We start from the raw sequence: 17945 nt of genomic DNA, 5'->3' as shown, positions 1-17945 counted from the left end.
CCAAGTCATAAAGAAATTGTCAGAAAACCGAATCCAGCAGCATATTACAGGGATAATAATACATTGTGCCCAAGTAGGGCTACCTCAAGAATGCAAGGATAGTTCAATACTAAAACATCAATGCAATCCACTAAAAGAAAAATTGACCATCTCACTAGATGTTGGGAAAAAAGTATTCAATAAAATTCAACATTTTTGCACAGGCTGGTGTGGCTCAGTGGATTAAGTGCCAGCCTGCAAACCAAATGGTCACCAGTTCGATTCCCAGTCAGGGCTGCATGGGTTGCGGGCCAGGTCTCAGCTAGGGGCATGCAAGGGGCAACCACACATTGATGATTCTGTCCCTTTCTCCCTCCCTACCTCTTTCTCTAAAAAAATAAGTAAATAAAATCTTTTTAATTCAACATTTTATGACTGAAAACTGAGAAAAGTAGGCTTCTCCTGGCAAGAGGACCACCTATGGGAGTGACCCCTCCCTAGAAGACACCAAGAATGGGTTCACCTGGCTCCACTTCCAGAGAATAAACTGGTCTTTGGGAGTTTAAATGCCTCCCTGCAGGAACACAAAGGTAGGATTTTAGGCACTACATCAGGCCAGTAGGAGATAAACTTGGGGGTTCACCCCTCCTCCAGAGCCTTCCAAACATTAGCTAGGCCCCTTTTATCCCTTTTCAGCCCATGAAGTTGAGTTCAGGGGTCCAGTAAGGAGTCCCTGTATGCTGAGAAACCCAGCAGAGACTGAACTGCTCCAGGGAGGTGAGCAGAGTCCCTAAGAAGGGCCTGGACCAGGTTCATACCTGAGTCTCTGGACTCAAGCAGATATTCTCTTGCTTCTTTTCTCCTCTTTTTGATACAAGAGGTGTTTTTTTTTTTCAAGAGAAGCCAAAAGACCAAGAGTCCTTTCTATAAGAGATGTGAATACTTATGAGTGTATGTGTAGAAGTTTGAGAGTGTAAATGCATCTGTGTGCATGTGAAACATAATTATAAATGCATGGGTATGTAGTGGGTGTGTGCATGCAAGGTGTGTTTAAATGTGTATGAGTATGTGCATGAGGTGTGAGTGTGGGTGTAATTATGTGTGCAACTGTGAGCATGTGTGTATATGTGAACTACAAGTGTGTGAGTGGGTATGTGAACATGAGGTGTGTTTAAGGGTGTGCAAGCATGTGTGAGTTTGTATAGACAGTGAGAGTGTGTGAGAATGTGAGCATGCATGTGCTCACACACAAGATGGGCCTGGCGGGTCCTTGCCCCTTCTCCATCCCCAGCTAGTGGGTCACTGTTCCCCAGTGCCCCTGGCCATCCTCCTATCTCTGGGCCACACGGCCTCCTTGGTCCTTCCATGCCTTGCTTCCTGCTCTCCAGACATGTGCTTGTACCCACCTTATTCACAGATCCATCAGAGTTCATCCAGACTCCTATACCACTTCTACCATCAGACCTCAGTGCAGAGAGCTCTGGGGGTTCCTGCAGCACCCTGGACAGACACATTCCATCAGCTGCATGCCAGAGTGCCCAGTTCCTCCCCTCTAGCCACAGAATAGTCATTAGGGACTGGAACTGGCATGCTCCATCCTAGGAACTGACACCTTGCACTGCCCGCCTCCTGGTCTCCTTGATTGGATTGCAACTCTTAACACGAGGACCCTGCTTTCCTGCTCAGCCTTCACCCAGGGGCTGGCCCAGTGGATACTCAAGAATGCTTTTGATAGGTCAGTGGACTAATTAATTAATTAATTTATGTGGCCCTAGCACAAAGCTGACAGAAAACATGGAATGAGTTATAAAGGTGAGTGCCACCAACACTCATCCCAAAGAGCCTTCATAGCTGGAGAAAACTTGCCTAAAGTCGCCTGGCAAGTCAGTGGCTAAGCTGAGAGTTTTCCATGGTTACAACCACTGTGCATATGTGATAGGGGAATTCAAGAGTTAAAGGTCTTAGTTTCAGTCATAATTGATAGGCTTAAGTGACTAATGCATGTGGAAAGCTGTTCCTCTAAGAACTGGAATGCATGACCACAGGACTCCAAGAAGACAAGCAGTTCCACCTTTGTGCCCCAGGGGGTCTGCAAGCAAGACGGTGGAGACAGTATCTGAGCCATTCTATTCCAGGAAGGGATAAAAATAAATAATTGTTGATCAACAGATCAAGAAGTACTAGGAAAAGGAGAACTGCAACTCTTATCCAATTAACCTTTTATATAACCCTTTACCTACCCTTCTATCCAATTAGCTTTTTCTACACCCCTTACATACCCTTTCTTTTCCTTATACAGCTTGAAAGACATTAAGATGGTTTTAAACATACATAACCTGCAGTCTCTTCAGATCGTTGGTCATCTGCATAAAGCACCCATAAAATTTCAATCCTTGTCTCTACTTTTGGTTCTGGAAGTGACAGGCAGCATGCATTCCAACTTTTCCCGTTTCATATCCACCCTTATGCCTCATCCCATGTGTCCTTTTAGCTTCCCTAGACCTGAGATTTTAGATGGAGGAGGGTGGGGTGGAATAGAGTCAGGAGGAAAGACACTGAGGACACACAGAGAGAAAGAGGGAGTGGACCAAGAGCCAAGCAGACAGGGCCAGAAAGGAAACGGATGACAGAAACAGACGGGCAGGGCTGAAACCAGCAAAGCTCAGCTCCCTCAGCCACTGAGGCATCTGGAGGGAGGCGTCAGCCAGAGAAACTCTACAACTCCCTCAGGTCTTTGCCATGCCACTGCCCCAGTTTATTTGCATGGCCCCAAAATTAAGGAATTTCTCAGGGCTGCCAACAAGGCAGCCAGTGTACAGCAAATGGCAGGGTCTGGCCCAGGCTGTGGCACAACCATCAGGCCCCCCAAGGTCATCAGCGGCCACTGCCAGAGCAGAAATGGACAGCAAGGATCAAGCTCTGGACTCCCTGAGGTCAAGGTTCAAATTTTAACCCAGTTCTTCCCTTAGGCTGCTGGGTAGCTCAGAGCATGTGACCCCCTGAGCAGTCATGCTTTTTGTCTACATATGGGCCCCAACACAGTAGCCATTTGGCAACATCGGGAGGACTCAAGGAGATGATGTAAAGACCCAGGATCACACATGGCAAACAACAAGCAACACATGTTCAATATAAATAATTACCGGCCCCAACTGCTCTAACTTTTTCACATTCCTCAAGTCTGCCCATTCCTTTGTCCCCTCAGTCAGGCACACCCTTCTGACCCTTAGCAAAGTCCTACTCATCTCTGAAGAGATGAATATCCCCTGTTCTGGGAAACCTCTCCTCAGTGTTTATGGCTCCCTCCTTTGACCTCTTTGCATGCTGTAGAGTCCCTCAAACTTCAGAGTTCACAGAAAAGGAAAAAAATCCTTGGCTGGTGTGGCTCAGTGGACTGAGCCCTGGCCTGTGCACCAAAAGGTTGTTGGTTCAATTCCCAGTCAGGGCACATGCCTGGGCTGCAGGCCAGGTCTACCTCCAACAGATATATTTCTTACACATGATGTTTCTCTCCCTCTCTTTCTCCTCCTTTCCCCTCTCTCTAAAAGTAAGTAAATAAAATCCCTGGGAAGGAGGGAAGGGAGGCAGGGAGGGAGGGAGGCAGGAAGGGAGGGAGGGAGGGAGGGAGGGAGGAAGGGAAAAACAAGAGGTTTAGAGCAAACCCTCAGAGAATAACTAATTCTGCCCACATCCTCACCACTAGCAGTAGAAGTGGCTGGGTTGGAGGTCAGGACCTCATAACCCTTACCCCGCTTTCCAACTCCCTTTTTTAATAAAAGCCGCACAGATGGTAAAGAGCTGCTGTTACTCATACTAGAACATCCTCGAGTTCTCTTATGATGGGTCCACCGTGTGAGACAGGGACAGGGAAAGGATTGTAGAGGCCATTTACCTGGAGCATGCCAGAGATGCTGTAGGGATGTCTGCCCACTTCTCCTGGTAGGAGAAACCCAATTTTCCTCTGGGAGACACACTCTCCCACCCTCAGGCTATGTGGACTGCTAGCTGGCCAGTAAGAAGCCTCCTTCCCCAATCCACAATGACTGGTCAGGGACAGTCACAAAACTCAGTCACACCGGCCAGTGCTGAAGCTCCTGAGCTCAAAGCACTGACCCTGGAGCTGCTGGGCCACCACCTGACTGTCACATGGCAGAGTCTGCCTGAGACATGGATCATGGAGACACAGCTCTAACAGCATCTTCAGAGGCCCTGGATACAGCCAAGCCTGAAGCTAGTCCCCTGTATATTTTAATTCCATGCCTTGTTTGCTTAAGTTGTACTCTCTATCACCTGCAACCAAAATAATCCTTACAGCCATGAAAGAAAACAATAATAGCAACTGTGTTGTATCTGTTGCTGACTATGACTGGACTCCAAGAAGCTTGAGCTTCTAAGGTTACTAAACTTTGTCCCAACAGCCTGCTACACTGAATGCCCATTCTCAGAGAATAGCTAGAGACATACCCCTAAAGCCACACCTATATGATGACTTGCTGCCCCTGCCCCTGGCCACAGCTGATTAGCCCAGGGTGGGTATTAAGCTGGGTTAATCAAAGCTCTTCCCCAGGACTTTGACCTGGAAATCAAAGAGAACAGACCATTTCTAGAAGAAATTGAACCAGGACACATCCAAGTTGAGGATGGACACATTTAAATCATGTCAACCAGAGACAAGCACAAAGAAAGATGGGTATGAGGGGAGACCAAAAAAAAAAAAAAAAGGCCCAAATGAAACAACAGATCAAAGCTCCAGAAAAGAAAAAATACAACTAAGCAACAAAGAGATAGCCAACTTGTCAGATGTACAGTTCAAAACACTGGAAATCAGGATGCTCACAGAATTGGTTGAATATGGTTGCAAATTAGATTAAAACATGAAGGCTACACTAAGTGAAATAAAGGAAAATGTACAGAGAAGCAACAGTGACAGGAAGGAAACCGGGACTCAAATCAACAGTCTGGACCAGAAGGAAGAAACATTCAATGAGGACAGAATGAAGAAACAAAAATTCAAAAAATGAGGCGAGGCTTAGGAAACTCCAGGACATCTTTAAACATTCCAAAATCTGAATCATAGGGGTGCCATAAGGAAAAGAGGAAGAGCAAGAAATTGAAAACTTACTTGAAAACATAATGAAGGACAATTTCCCCAATTTGGCAAAAGAAATAGACTTCCAGGAAGTTCAGAGAGTCCCAAAGAAGTTGGACCCAAGGAGCAACACATCAAGGCATGTCATAATTACATTACCCAAGATTAAAGATAAGGAGAGAATCTTAAAAGCAGCAAGAGAAAAGGAGATAGTTACCCACAAAAAAGTTTCCATAGACTGTTAGCTGATTTCTCAAAAGAGACCCTGCAGGCAAGAAGGGGCTGGAAAGAAGTATTCAAAGTCATGAAAGGCAAAGACCTACATCCAAGATTGCTCTGTCCAGCAAAGCTATCATTTAGAATGGAAGGGCAGATAAAGTGCTTCCCAGATAAGGTCAAGTTAAAGGAGTTCATCATCACCAAGCCCTTATTCTATGAAATGTTAAAGGGACTTATTTAAGAAAAAGATGATCAAATCTATGAACATTAAAATGACAATAAGCTCACAGTTATTAACAACCACACCTAAAACAAAAACAAAAACAGACTAAGCAAACAACTCGAACAGGAACAGAATCACAGAAATGGAGATCACATGGAGGGTTATCAGCGGGTGGCGGGGAGAAAGATGAGTATGAGGAGTCCCTAGCTACAGCATTGCCTGGAGGTAGCAGTCACTTGTCCTCCTTTCCTGACAATGTAGGAGAATCACTGTGATGGATGGAGCCCAGGTCACCAATGCGCGACCATGCTGTATGCTGAGGAAGGACCTCTCTACCCACCCCATACATGGAAAGCCACGGTTACTCCAAGGGCACCCGAATCGGGCACATCTGGCCTTGGGATCATGGTGTGCATTTCAGGGACAGGCAGCTAATGTCACTACAACTTTTCCATTCCCAGGAGTATATTAAATGAATTTCTTGCTCTCATCAAAGAGTAAGATTGGACACTTAGTTCAAGAAAACAAGTAGGGAGGGAGAGGGTACAGTAAGAGGACTGAAGCGATCTTCCCTCACACCAGGTTCTGCAGCTAATCAAGGGCCTGTAGCCAACCAGCCATTACTGTGTTACTGGTATTACCCATTAAAAGAAATATTAATGACCTCTGCTCACCTGGACTCAGCAATTTACAGTTTATAAGGCACTTTCCCATCTGATCAGGTTTAGATCCCCACCTCACCCAAGCCCTAGACCACAGGTGGCAAACACAAGGCCCGCAGGCCGAATCTGGCCCTCCACCTTGTTTTATCCAGCCAGGCACCTTGTTTCTATGTGGCAGCAGTGCCAAGCTCCTTGCCTCTAGTTAAGGAGTAGTTGCATTTATACAGTCCTAAAAATTACATTCGGTCCTTTGAAGGTAACAGCAAGGCTGATGTGGCCCCCGGTGAAAATGAGTTTGACACCCCTGCCTTAGACCCAGCCTCACCTTGTCAGACCCCATTGCCCTCTACTTCAGAGCTGAAGCCCTGGCCCTAAGGCACTAAGCCTTTCCCCCAGCATGGCCCCCAAGCTGCAGGACACCCCAGGCTATGCTGCCTTCATCCTCCCAAGCTCTGCACAGCCAGCACCAAGGGTGCAGAGCTGGGGAGCACAGAGGGCAGCTCCAGCCCCTCAAGAACAAGCACCAGCCACTAAGAATCAGGGACTTTATTTTGAAGAACACATCCTAGCTGTTAGGGCTGCAGCCTCTTCTCACAGCCCTGCCCAGTGAGAAACATGCCAAGGAGGGCCCAGAAAGCAGGAGGGTTCCAAGAAGATGTGAGGTGTGTGATGGATGACCAGCCAGGGGGGCCTTTCCAAGTGGGGCTAGAGATAACCATGTACGGTGAGGGAAGGTCTCAGGGCAAGACACCCATGGAGAGTAAGGACCCCTCCGTATACTGTTTTAACCAGTCAGAACCACAGAAAACTTTCAGTGCCATGAACATCTCCCTGCCACTTACCAACCTTCTTTTTAACAAAGAGAGGACAGGACTCACTGGCTCAGTCTGAGGACAGGAACGAAAGGCAATGAGAATTTGGTCCTGCTTTGTAACTACCTTTATTTTCACGGGTGTTGTTGATTCCATGGGAGTGATCCTGATTTCTATCTATAGTTGTGACAGAACACCTCCTTCAAAAACGAATGTAGATAAAACAGGGGAGGCATTTCTAAAAATATACTCAGTATAATGTAAGAGCATGGGAGGGGAGACACTAGATGGGATTATGCTAATCATCACTTTATGAGAAAATGCCAACACCCACTGGATCCTTCCCCAAGGAAGAACCACAAGGCACCCATGGAACCTGCCTATATCAGCCATGTAATCAGACAACAGCAGACAGCGGTCCTGGGGTGTCCATGGTCGGAGAAGGTGGCATAATTCATCTGCTATGAAGATACACAGAGGAGCAGACAGGAACGCTGAGATTCTAGGCCAGTACCAACTACCAGGAGGACCAGGTTAGCTGACGAAGTGATGGGCAGTGGGAGAGAGACAGAGAGCGAGCGAGTGAGCGCCAGGAGTGAACGACGGTACAGCGTGGTATGCCTCTGAGGGGCTGGCAAGTATAAAGACCACCTGTTCCCTGAGCTGGCCCTGATCCTCAGTCCCCATCCTACTCCCACGTAGTCCCCACTTGGCCCGTCCAGCGCATTCCCAGGCAGCCTACACTTTCCTGCTCAGAGTTCTTCTCTGTCTATCACTCCAACTACAGGCCACAGATTCAGTGGGTGTTGGAGAGGTATTCTCAGGGATCCCAAGAGTTCTCTACCAAAAAAATTTCTAATGTCATGCTTTCATTGGGAGGAGACTCTAAGAAGAACAGAATTTTCTGGATCACCAAAAGCTCATTTAATGACCAAATACATGGCCGAAAATGTAAGGCCAAGATGGGGAACTGAGGCTGAGGAAGAAAAAACTCTGGGAGGCTTCAAGAACCCGTGTGTCCCTTTCATTGCAGCTTTATTTACAACAGCCAAAGTATGGAAGCATCCATAAAAAATGAATAAAGTTTTGCCATGTGCAACAACGTGGATAGACCTAGTGAGTGAAATAAGTCAGACAGAGAAAGACAAATGCCATATGATGTCACTTATATGTGGAATCTGAAACACAAAATAAACAAGCAGAACAGAAACAAACTCACAGATACTGAGAACATTTTGACAGCTGTCAAGTGGGAGGACTGGAGGTGAAAAAGGTAAAAGGATTAAGAAGTATAGCTTGGCAGTTAAAGAACAGCCAAGGGGGTGTACAGTAATATTATTGTACAGTGTTATCATACAATAATATTGCGAGTCAATAATATTGTAATAATATGTATGCTGCCAACTAGGGTTATCAGCATGATCATTTCTTAAGTTACATAAATGTCTAATCACTGTGTTGTAAACCTGAAACCAATATAATGTCATATATCAACTGTAATTAAATAGTTACTTTTAAGAAATAAAAGAACGCGGTGTGTCCCGACCACAGAGCCCAGGGCTGGCTCCGATGCAGACAAAGGCATCTCAGAGATCAGAACAGAGAAGAGAAGTGAGAGAACGGGATGGCCTTGACACTAGAAAGAACCTAGCTAACATGTATTAATTGAGCACCACATACCTGCCGAAGCCCACACTTGAGGTTTTCCATACATCCTTCAGTCCTCACACCAACCCTACTATGTGGGCACTACCACCAGGCCCCTTAACAGACTGAGAGGTTGAGGCTGAGAGAGAAAACCCTCATTACTCAGGGTCAGGTGACTCAGGCCAAGTAGACAGAACAGCAAGCGCCCCCTGGGCTTCCCACACACCGGGCTGGGCCCTCACCCCACCGTCACTCCACACTTCACAGCCCTCTTCCCAGGTTTTAGGCCATTCCCAGGGACAAAATCGCAGCAGGGTCAGCAAGGCTACCCCCAATTCATACAATTCATAGAAAACTGAGGACTTAAGAGGAGAGGTGGCCTAAAGCCAGCAGGGTCTGCCTGAAGGCAAAGGCTTCCTATGCCCCAAACAGCCATCCCGCTCCCCAGGTACATGCCCCCCTCCCCACCCTCTTGGCCAGGCAGAGTTCCCAGGGGCCCCGGCCCCAGCCCTGGGCAGGCAGGCAGCACCACTTCCTCATCAGCGCTGTGCCTCGGGCGAGGTCACTCTGGCCTACAATACTCCACATAAAGCCAGGCTCCCCACCCTCAAGGAAGGAAATTAACCTTTCCCCAAATCAGTACTTTCATTGCAACAATCCATATATGAGAAGGCAGAGGCATTTTTGCAGTGTTTCCAAATTCCAATAACCGTGAGGACAATGAAGTAAAATGACGCATGGCTTGACCCAAGAGGGGCCCTGGGGCGGGGGGACCAGCCCCGAGTAGATGAGTTAGTGATATGTGTATGCCAGTGGGGCCTTGTAATCAGAGGGCAGTCTGCCTGGGATAGAATCTGGAGGTGGACAGACCTGGTTCCCTCTTCAGTTCTTCCTCCTCCCACCTCCCCTTCACCCCATGTCTCCAGAAGAAGCCAGGTTTTCTCCTGTCCCTGTGTCTCCCTCACCCCTCTACTTTCACATTACAGTGCCAATAACACCTCTCCCAGGAAGCCTTCCCTGCTGACCACCCCCAGGTTTGGCTGAATGCTCCCACCATCCAGGGCCTCTGTGCTCTTCTCCAGGACAGCCCTGACCAAACAGCATTTCATAACTACCTGTCCGAGTCCCTGCGGCCCTTGGGATGGCCATGGGAGGGACCATGGGCTGGCCCACACTACAGGCTACCGCTAGAACTGTGTGTGAGAGAGAGAACCCAAGGCCTTGGCCACATGGCCCTGGCATGGGTGTCCAGGCAGCCACTAACCAGGAACCCCAACTCCACAAGCCTTCCCTGGCTGCTCCCAATAAGACCTGGTGAGGGCTGCTAACCCTCTGGGAGGAAGGCCACAACTCCACAACTGCCCATTACCCCATAAGGCCTGGGTGTAGACCCCACCTGGCTCTCCCTTAGAGCTGTAAAATCTCATTCAGACCTCACCTCTCCAGGAATTGAATCCTCATCACACCCAGAATAAAATCAAAACACCAGACTAGGCCCATGCCCTGACCACCCTCCTTTCTCACAAGGGTCCTGTCCTCCAGTTGTTTCCAGTCATTTGCACTTGTTATGCCCTGTGCCTGAACATCCCCACTGCACCCAGGCCCTGCCCTGCTGGCCTCCTCTGACACCCTCCCCCAAAGAGCCCTACCCTCCCACTGCCAGCCCCAGACCAGCTTGTCTGCTCTTCCTCGCAGGCGTGGAGCGCAGCGCACGCCACGCAGAGCATCCACTTGCCTCCCATCTGCTTTGCCCAACCAGAAAAGAAACTCTGTGGGGACAGAAGATGTCGCCTTGGTCACTGCTTTATCCCCAACACTCAACACAGTGACCAGCACCCAGTAAGTGTTCAATAAGTATCTGCTGAATAAAGGAATGAGTGGTCTCATTTCCTCCTTTCAACAACCCTGAGAGATACAGGTATGGGAACCATTTTACAGATGAGGGAACTGAGGCTCAGAGGGTGAGTAACTGGTGTAAAGAGGGCACAGCCTGTGAGTAGCAGAGCTAGGATCTGAACCTTGTAGGATGCCAAAGCAGCACTGCACCACTTCCCTGCACTGCTGCCCGCTCCCCCAGCCCTCCTGGAGTCTGGATCTGTCGCTAGCAGACTGTGGATGGGATCAAGACATAATGGTCAGTGTACCAGTGCCCACCCCAGGAAGAGCCAGCAGTCAAATCACCAGAGGAAATACAACCACAGGAAAAGGGGGAGAGGGAAAGGGTGGGTTTTTCTTTTGTCCATTTGCCAAACCTTGCAAAGAGTGACTTTGTTACCATCTAATTTTAATCACAGTGGAAACTTTTGTATACCAAGCCAGGAAGACGTCTGTTCCACCACAAGGTCAGTAAAGCAGGCAACTTAAAAACCATCGTTAAACACTTCCACTTAAAAGTCACAAATGAACAGTCAACCACCAACTGCCCAGCTGCTTTTGAATTTAATGTAATGTTTTCAACAGGCGATATAGTCACATAGTTCAAAAACCAGAAAATATAAAAGACACACAGTGGGAAGTGTCACCTCACCCTCGCACGTTTGTCCCCCACCTGCACCGCCTCCCCAGGTGACCACAGGTAACCACCACAGCTTGCTCCTGGTGTCTCTTCCAAGTTTGTTTCTGGACAGCCAAGCAAATGTGTATTTGTATTTCTTACTTTACATAAGAGGTAGTGTGCTTTACATACACAATGGTAGGTAAAGCACACTACCTCTTGTGGGCATACTACACAATGCCCACATTGTGTTTTTCTCTTAATAGATCCTAAAAACCTTTCCATAGAAAGCATCCCATTTTTTACAGCTGTGTAATCTTTCCTTGTAAGGCCATGCCAGCATCTATGCAACCAGGGTGTGTCACCCTGGATCTCAAATGTCTCTTGACAGGGCTCTCTCCCCAACCTGCCTGTAGCTTCTTATGGGTAAAAACTGCCCCCAGCACAGAGCTGGCTCTAATGAGTGATCATCAGGCAGCTCAGCACTCCCAGCCGCATGCACCCACTCCGTCCAGGAGCAAAGCCTCCTCTTGATCTTGCAGCTAGCTAGAGAGGGCATCTTAAAACAGAAATCAGTTCTCATCACTCCCTGGCTCACAAATCTCCAGCAGCTTTCAATCTCCCTGTCCTGCCCCGCTCTGCTGTCCTTCACCCATTCCATCCTCCTCCCTTTGTGTCCCTCACACATGCCAAGCAGGGTCCCACCTCAGGGCCTCACCACTCTGGTCTCAACTCAGAAAACCTCTCTTGAATGAGACCTTCCCTGCCTACCTGGATTTGGTTGCCCTGCAGCCTTATAGCCCCTTTACAGCATCTATGCCTCTGGAAAATAAATGGAATTAACTTCTTTGTTGACCAAGTTACCCCACCTCGCCCCTCCAATTAGAATATAAACTGCATAAGAGCAAAAATAGTCTCCGCACTGCCCACCATGAGCTCCCTACCCAGACCATTCCTGCCTGGCCACCCTCAGTACAGGACATTCAGGCTCCTATAGAAGCTCCTGCCTGACAGAATTAGAAGTGATGGCCTTTGGGGAAGTGACAGGCTGGCAGAGCACAGTACTGGATCTTTTCATGGGCTGAAACAGCATCCCTGGGCAAGGCCATTGACTCGGGGGTAGGTGGAGGCAGAAAGAGATCAGGAAGCCAGAGAGGAGGGTCACCCACAGCTGCCACCTGGACAGCAGACCCCAGGATTCTATGACCATATCCCCACTTCAGGACCATGAGCACTGGAAAACCATTGGGCAGCAGCTACTGGGTTGGCCAAAAAGTTTGTTTCGTTTTTTCCATGTGATGGTTCTGATAACAGCTAGGAATAAGTGGTCAGAGGGGAAATAAGGCAGGGCCCTCACCATTGTAACCTAACAAAGAACTTAAACAGCAGGCTAAAAGCAAAGGAAGAGATGTCTCACCTATTGACCCAGTAGTCCTGAGCCTGGCTTGATAAGGCTGCCAGACATTCCCAACAACAAGTAAAACTATGATTGAGCAGGAAGGTGCCGGGGGAGCGGGTGGTGCTTGAAAGTCTGTGTGCATCATCTCCACTAGCTGGAAAAAGGAAAACCTTGAGACTGTGTATTCATCCCAAGGCCTAGAAGGGGGAAGGAGAAAGGGATCCACGGTGAAGTCCATAAAACAACTTTGGGTAACTGCCTGCCTCCCATCACATATGCAAAATGAACACATACAGCCTGGAGCAAGACAAGGATTCAGGCTAACAGACCCCCACACATGACTACGTTGGTGTAGTCACATCTCCCCGAGGGAAGCTGACACCACCTTTACCTGTCAATCAATGTGTAACTTCTTCACTCCATCCCATCAACTGTATAAATCCTCAGAACAAAGGACTCAATCTCTTGGCCTCTTGGCTATCTTGCCACACGGCGCAGGGGAGGAGAGTTGCGTGGCCACTCAGCCTCTGGCCACTCTCTTTGGCCATCTGGCCTCTGGCCACCCAGGTGCTGCTGGCCACCCAGCCTCTGGTTACCCTGCTCTGGCTCCCCTTGCTTTTGCTCTCCCATTAGAACTGAGCACTAATAAACTTTGCCTGCATACCAATAGGCTTGCTGATCTGTAATTCTTTACTATGTTGGCAAGAAGAACCAGGTTTCTCCCTTTAATAGCTCTAGTAGTGCTTAGCTGTCTTTAATGTCATTACGAAACAATTTTGTTAGATTATATTGTGACAGCTGTCAAATAAGAATGCATTTTTTAAAAAAACAACAAAATTGGCAAATTTTTGCACAGCCATTTTAACATTGAAGATAGACAAAAATACACAACATTCTCAACATATTGTACTTGATTATTTCAAAAAACATAAAAATGCAACAAAAGATTTGTGCAGTATATGGAGAAGGTGCTATGACTGATCAAACATGTCAAAAGTGGTTTGTGAAGTTTCTTAGTATTATTGACATTTTGGCCAAATAGTTCTTTGCTGTGGGGCTATCTTATGCATTGGAAGATGTTTAGCAGCACCCCTGGCCTCTACCCACTAGAAGCCAATAGCGGGAGATAGCTGACATACTCAAAATATTCAAATCAATAAAGTTATTAGTGCAAATGAAAACTGTGTCTTTTATTTTACAGAAAAAACTAAATGGACTTTTTGGCCAACCCAATACTTTACAGAAGACTGAGGCCCAGAAAAGGGTGGACAGGTCCTCAGCACCACCTTATGTACCCTGGCCCAGCACCTTCTTCCTCAACAGAAACGAAAACCTCCAGGAGAAAGAGGCCAGGCACTGCCCACCATCCCCACGTGCAGGTCCACGTGCCACTGAGAAAGATGGTCTTCAGTCAATCAACAGTCTTTCAGGAGGCCACATGCCATGGGGGCCCTAAGCTTAAGTAAATTCAGCCACCTGCAGGTGGCAAACAAGACAGAGCAGAGGGTCATGAGAATTCGGGCTTAACTCAGCGGCTGCCCCACCCAGTGCCATGCATTGGAGCTGAAGCCACCTTTCCCTCCTTGGACTGAGTCCCTTCTCCTAAGGCATCTCACCCACCAAGACCTAAAAGGAGTTTAAAGGGGATATGCTCACACCCACATTCCCCAAATGCAAGGCAAACATCGAATCTGGTGTCCAACAGGACACACCACCATGCTCTTGAGGCCATACAGACTCAAGGGACTTGGAGGTCTTCACCCTGGTGGTCAATGGGATCACGGTGAACGTGGACATCAAGAGCAAGAAATTGCACTGGGCTTTCAGGAAAATTCAAAGGAAATTTATTGGTCATTTAGGCCATTAGAGATCTTCATCTTGGGCCCTGAATTTAGTTCCACCTTGACCTCTGCAGAAAACACAGCTTTACATCCCTCAGTTGTTCCATAAGCTCACTAAGCACCTACTGTATGTCACACATGCACCAGGCTCAGGAAATCTCCCCAGGGTCAATGAGACCAAGTCTTTCATCTCATGCATGTATTAAGAAGGAGGCAAAGAGCTTGACTTTAGGGTCAAAAAGAAAAAAACCTGGTTTGAAATCCCAGCTTGACCCTTGGCTTGCTACAAGACCCTTTCTGAGCCTCAGTTCCCTTGGCTGACACATAGGGGTAAGAATTCAACCTGCAGGGTCGTTGACAAGATCTGGGAAGAAAACCAACGTATGAGGCCTGGCTCTGAAATAACTGCCTTTCTCTGATGTGGCCTCCAGGCCGCTATTTCCCGCAGTCTAGCAGAAGGTGCCTGCCAGCATCACAAGATGCCAGGCCCCTGGCACACCCAACAGTGCTCTGATGAGAAAGTCCTTGAAAGATTGGAGGCTTACTCAAGGATTCCCCAGCCATGAATGAGAGGACTAGCCTACACCCACTTTGGGGTGGGCAATGCAGCAAAAATACCCCCGTTTATACAGCACGGTTAGCCAACATGGAAGCCCAGGCAGGCCAGGCAGGAGCCAAGAATGTGCAAGCAGGCTGGGTGGGGACTGTGGCTAAATGATGCTCCAGCCCCACCCCCAGTGGCAGCAGACAGGCAGCACCAGCCTATGAGCATCACGTAGAGATGTGGACTTTGAGCTGCCAGATCCTGTGATTTTTCAGAAGACAGGAATCCAGACTTTTATGTGAAACCTGACAATTTGTAAATGCTGCCAGCTAATTAAATTTTTAAAAATAATAACAACATGGTAAGAGCCAAACAAAACATGCAGGGACAACCACAACCAGGGCTGGCTGATTTTCATGCCACAGGAATAAGATTCTTTGACTTCATCCATCCCCAGCCCAATGCCCCACCACACAGCTCTGAACACAGAAGAGAAGGTGGGAAGTTGAAGAAGCACTGAAAGCAACAGCTCCAGGCCCCTTCTTCCTCCTGGTAGGGACCTACACCCCCATCTGCAGGTAGGGAAGGTGAGGCCCAGAGCCCCAGTCATTTAGCCACAACTATGTGCCAGTGGCAGGCCCAGACATCAATGCTCCCTTACTCCAGGGGCTCAAGACAATGACCAACACCCAAACCCTTTTTTCTTTTTCTGGCCTGTCATGTGACACCTCCTGGCCCAGACCAGCTTTGGACCAGTCCAAGTCAGGACAAGAACTTGTGACAGCAAAGAAGTGGGGGCACTCCTTCTTGGGAGAGTAGGGAAAGGCAGAGGATGCAGGGGGTGATAAGAAGTGGGGAGCCTGACAGAGTCAGGGCCACCCTGCAGGCAGAGGCCCCTCCCTGTGCTCCCCGCCAAAGCCACCCAGACCCCACTGTCAGGGAGTGTCAGACAAGACCCTGCCCCACCCCAACTTCCAACCACTCAGGATAGCCTGAGGACTGTGCCCATGGAGGTATGGCATGGCAGTGCCTAAGCTATGAAGTTGTGGGCATATGTGACTCTATGTGCAAGATTCACAGTGTGTGTGGAAATGTTTGTGACTCCGTGTATGTGAGACGCACATCTGACATAATGTGTGTGTGATAGTCTCACGTGTGGCCGACATAAGTGCATGTTAGAGACATGCACAGGTTTAACAGAAACACAGAGGCGTGTACGTCTGAGAGACACCAGTGTGCAAAGCATATACATATGAAGCACGTGTGCACCAAAGGGCAGAGTGTGAGGGGTAATGTGAGGAGCCCAAACATGTGTGAGAGAAATTTAGGGGAGGAGGCTCTGACCATTGGACTAAGAGACCTGAGGAATAGAATGACAGACATGGAGGTGGGTGCACCCACGAACAGTGTGCAAGAACTTCTGCTGGCTACTCGTGTGAGTGCGTGTGTGGCAGTGAGTGTGACTGGGAGAAGGGGGAGGGGTAACTGAGGATGTGTGAAGGAAGCGGTGGTGCTTGACCTAGGGTTCCAGTCTTCCCCTGGGTTGATGGGGATCAGGCCTCTCGACCAGAGAGGCGGTTGGAAAGCAGTGGGACAAGGAGAGGGGGGTTGGTGACCAAAGGGAACTGGCGCGTGGGGGACCTGCCCGCGGAGCCATAGCCCGCTGTAAGGAGCCAGCTTCAGTGCCGACATCTATCCAATGGGCCTGGCGCGCTGAGGGGAAGTCCCCGCGGCTGGGACCTGGATGCAGGGCGTGAGGCCGTAGGGCCGCCGAGCCGTCGGGGCATCGGGGCGCTAAGCGAAAGCTGGTGGGGTCGCGGTGCAGTGGGGAGAGAGAGGCCCGGGCAGGGGTCAGTGCGCACTCACCAAGGGGAGCTACGCACGTCCGTCCGTCGGTGCGTCCGTCCGCCGAGCCGTCGGCGCCTCCAGAGCTCGTGCGCCCCGGGTTGTGCGCGGCGTGAGGCGGGGCGGAGGCACAGAGGGGAGGGGCGGGCCGGAGCCGGCTCACTGCCCCCTCCTCTGCCTCCGCCTCCGGGGCGGGGTCTCCGCCCGGCGGGGGTAGTGTATGGGCAACCTGGTGTTGCTCCGTTCCGGCGGAGATGTGCAAACCGAGGCCTCGCGATGTCTGCGCTGCAGCGCGTTCGCCAAACACCTGGACTCCTTCCCTGCACCCCCTTCCCTCGCCCAGTCTAAACTCTGAGTTCCAGATATAGCACTGTTGCCCGGAGCTAGGGAGCTTTGTTCTGGCCACCTCAGCTAGTGTGACTCTTAGTGTCTTCCCATGGAAGATGGGCTCAGAAACTCCGGACACGTTGGGAGGGCCTGAGGGGGCTAGGTACATCTCTTCAAAGAGGCAGACCAGTGTGACAGGGTCCACCGTCCATGTCAAGACCAGTTTGGCCCCAGTCTTCAGATTCCTGGGGGGTTCCCACACTCCACAGGGCCTGATCGCACTTGACACCCTAATACAGGTCTTTGTGCACATGGTTCCCAGCCCCTAGCTTTGAGACTGTTTAGATTTGTCATTTTCCCCAGCCCACACAGCTTCTTCTGACCACTGTGTGACCTTGTCCTCTCTGAATCCAGCCTCCTCATCTCTTGAAAGGTTAACCCCTGGCTGTTGATGGGGAGACATAGGGAATCCCATGTCAAGCCCTCAGCACAGGGCCCATTCAACAGATGGTGAACGCCCTGCAAGTTGTAAGTTCAAAACGGTAATGACTGTGACTCTGACCCCCACAATCCAGGCAGGGTGGGCATCCCATGGCCTAGTACCCACTGATCCCCTTTGGCAGACTAGGAGCCTGTGCCTGGTAAGAGGACCTGTGGGGAGCAGAAAGTTGGCAAGGGACTACCTCCCAGGCCCTTTCTCCTGACTGGGGACTCAAAACCCCACCCCCAAACCCACACAAACAAAATGCAGCGCTGCCAGAACAGGGCAGCACATTCTGGCCCCACAGCAGCCCAGGTGGAAGGAGGACTGGCCCAAAGCCACCGGGCCCTGCAGGACTGGACTCCGGTACAAGAACCCCAAGT

General features: G+C 49.4%; 1 protein-coding gene across 2 annotated transcripts in view; it reads right to left on the bottom strand.

The window, feature by feature from the left end:
- FBLN2 (fibulin 2) overlaps positions 1–16861 on the bottom strand; it is a 99870-nt gene extending 83009 nt beyond the window's left edge. For both annotated transcript variants that reach the window (XM_045851740.1, XM_045851741.1), the window contains exon 1: positions 16776–16861. The gene's annotated coding sequence lies outside the window, so the exon portion shown is untranslated. The remainder of the gene's footprint in view (positions 1–16775) is intronic.
- Positions 16862–17945: the final 1084 nt, after the last annotated feature.

The sequence above is a fragment of the Phyllostomus hastatus genome, unplaced genomic scaffold, assembly GCF_019186645.2.
Source record: "Phyllostomus hastatus isolate PE091 unplaced genomic scaffold, TTU_PhHast_1.1 phas_contig_86, whole genome shotgun sequence".
Lineage (NCBI taxonomy): Eukaryota > Metazoa > Chordata > Mammalia > Chiroptera > Phyllostomidae > Phyllostomus > Phyllostomus hastatus.
This window is presented reverse-complemented; position numbering and strand designations above follow the sequence as displayed.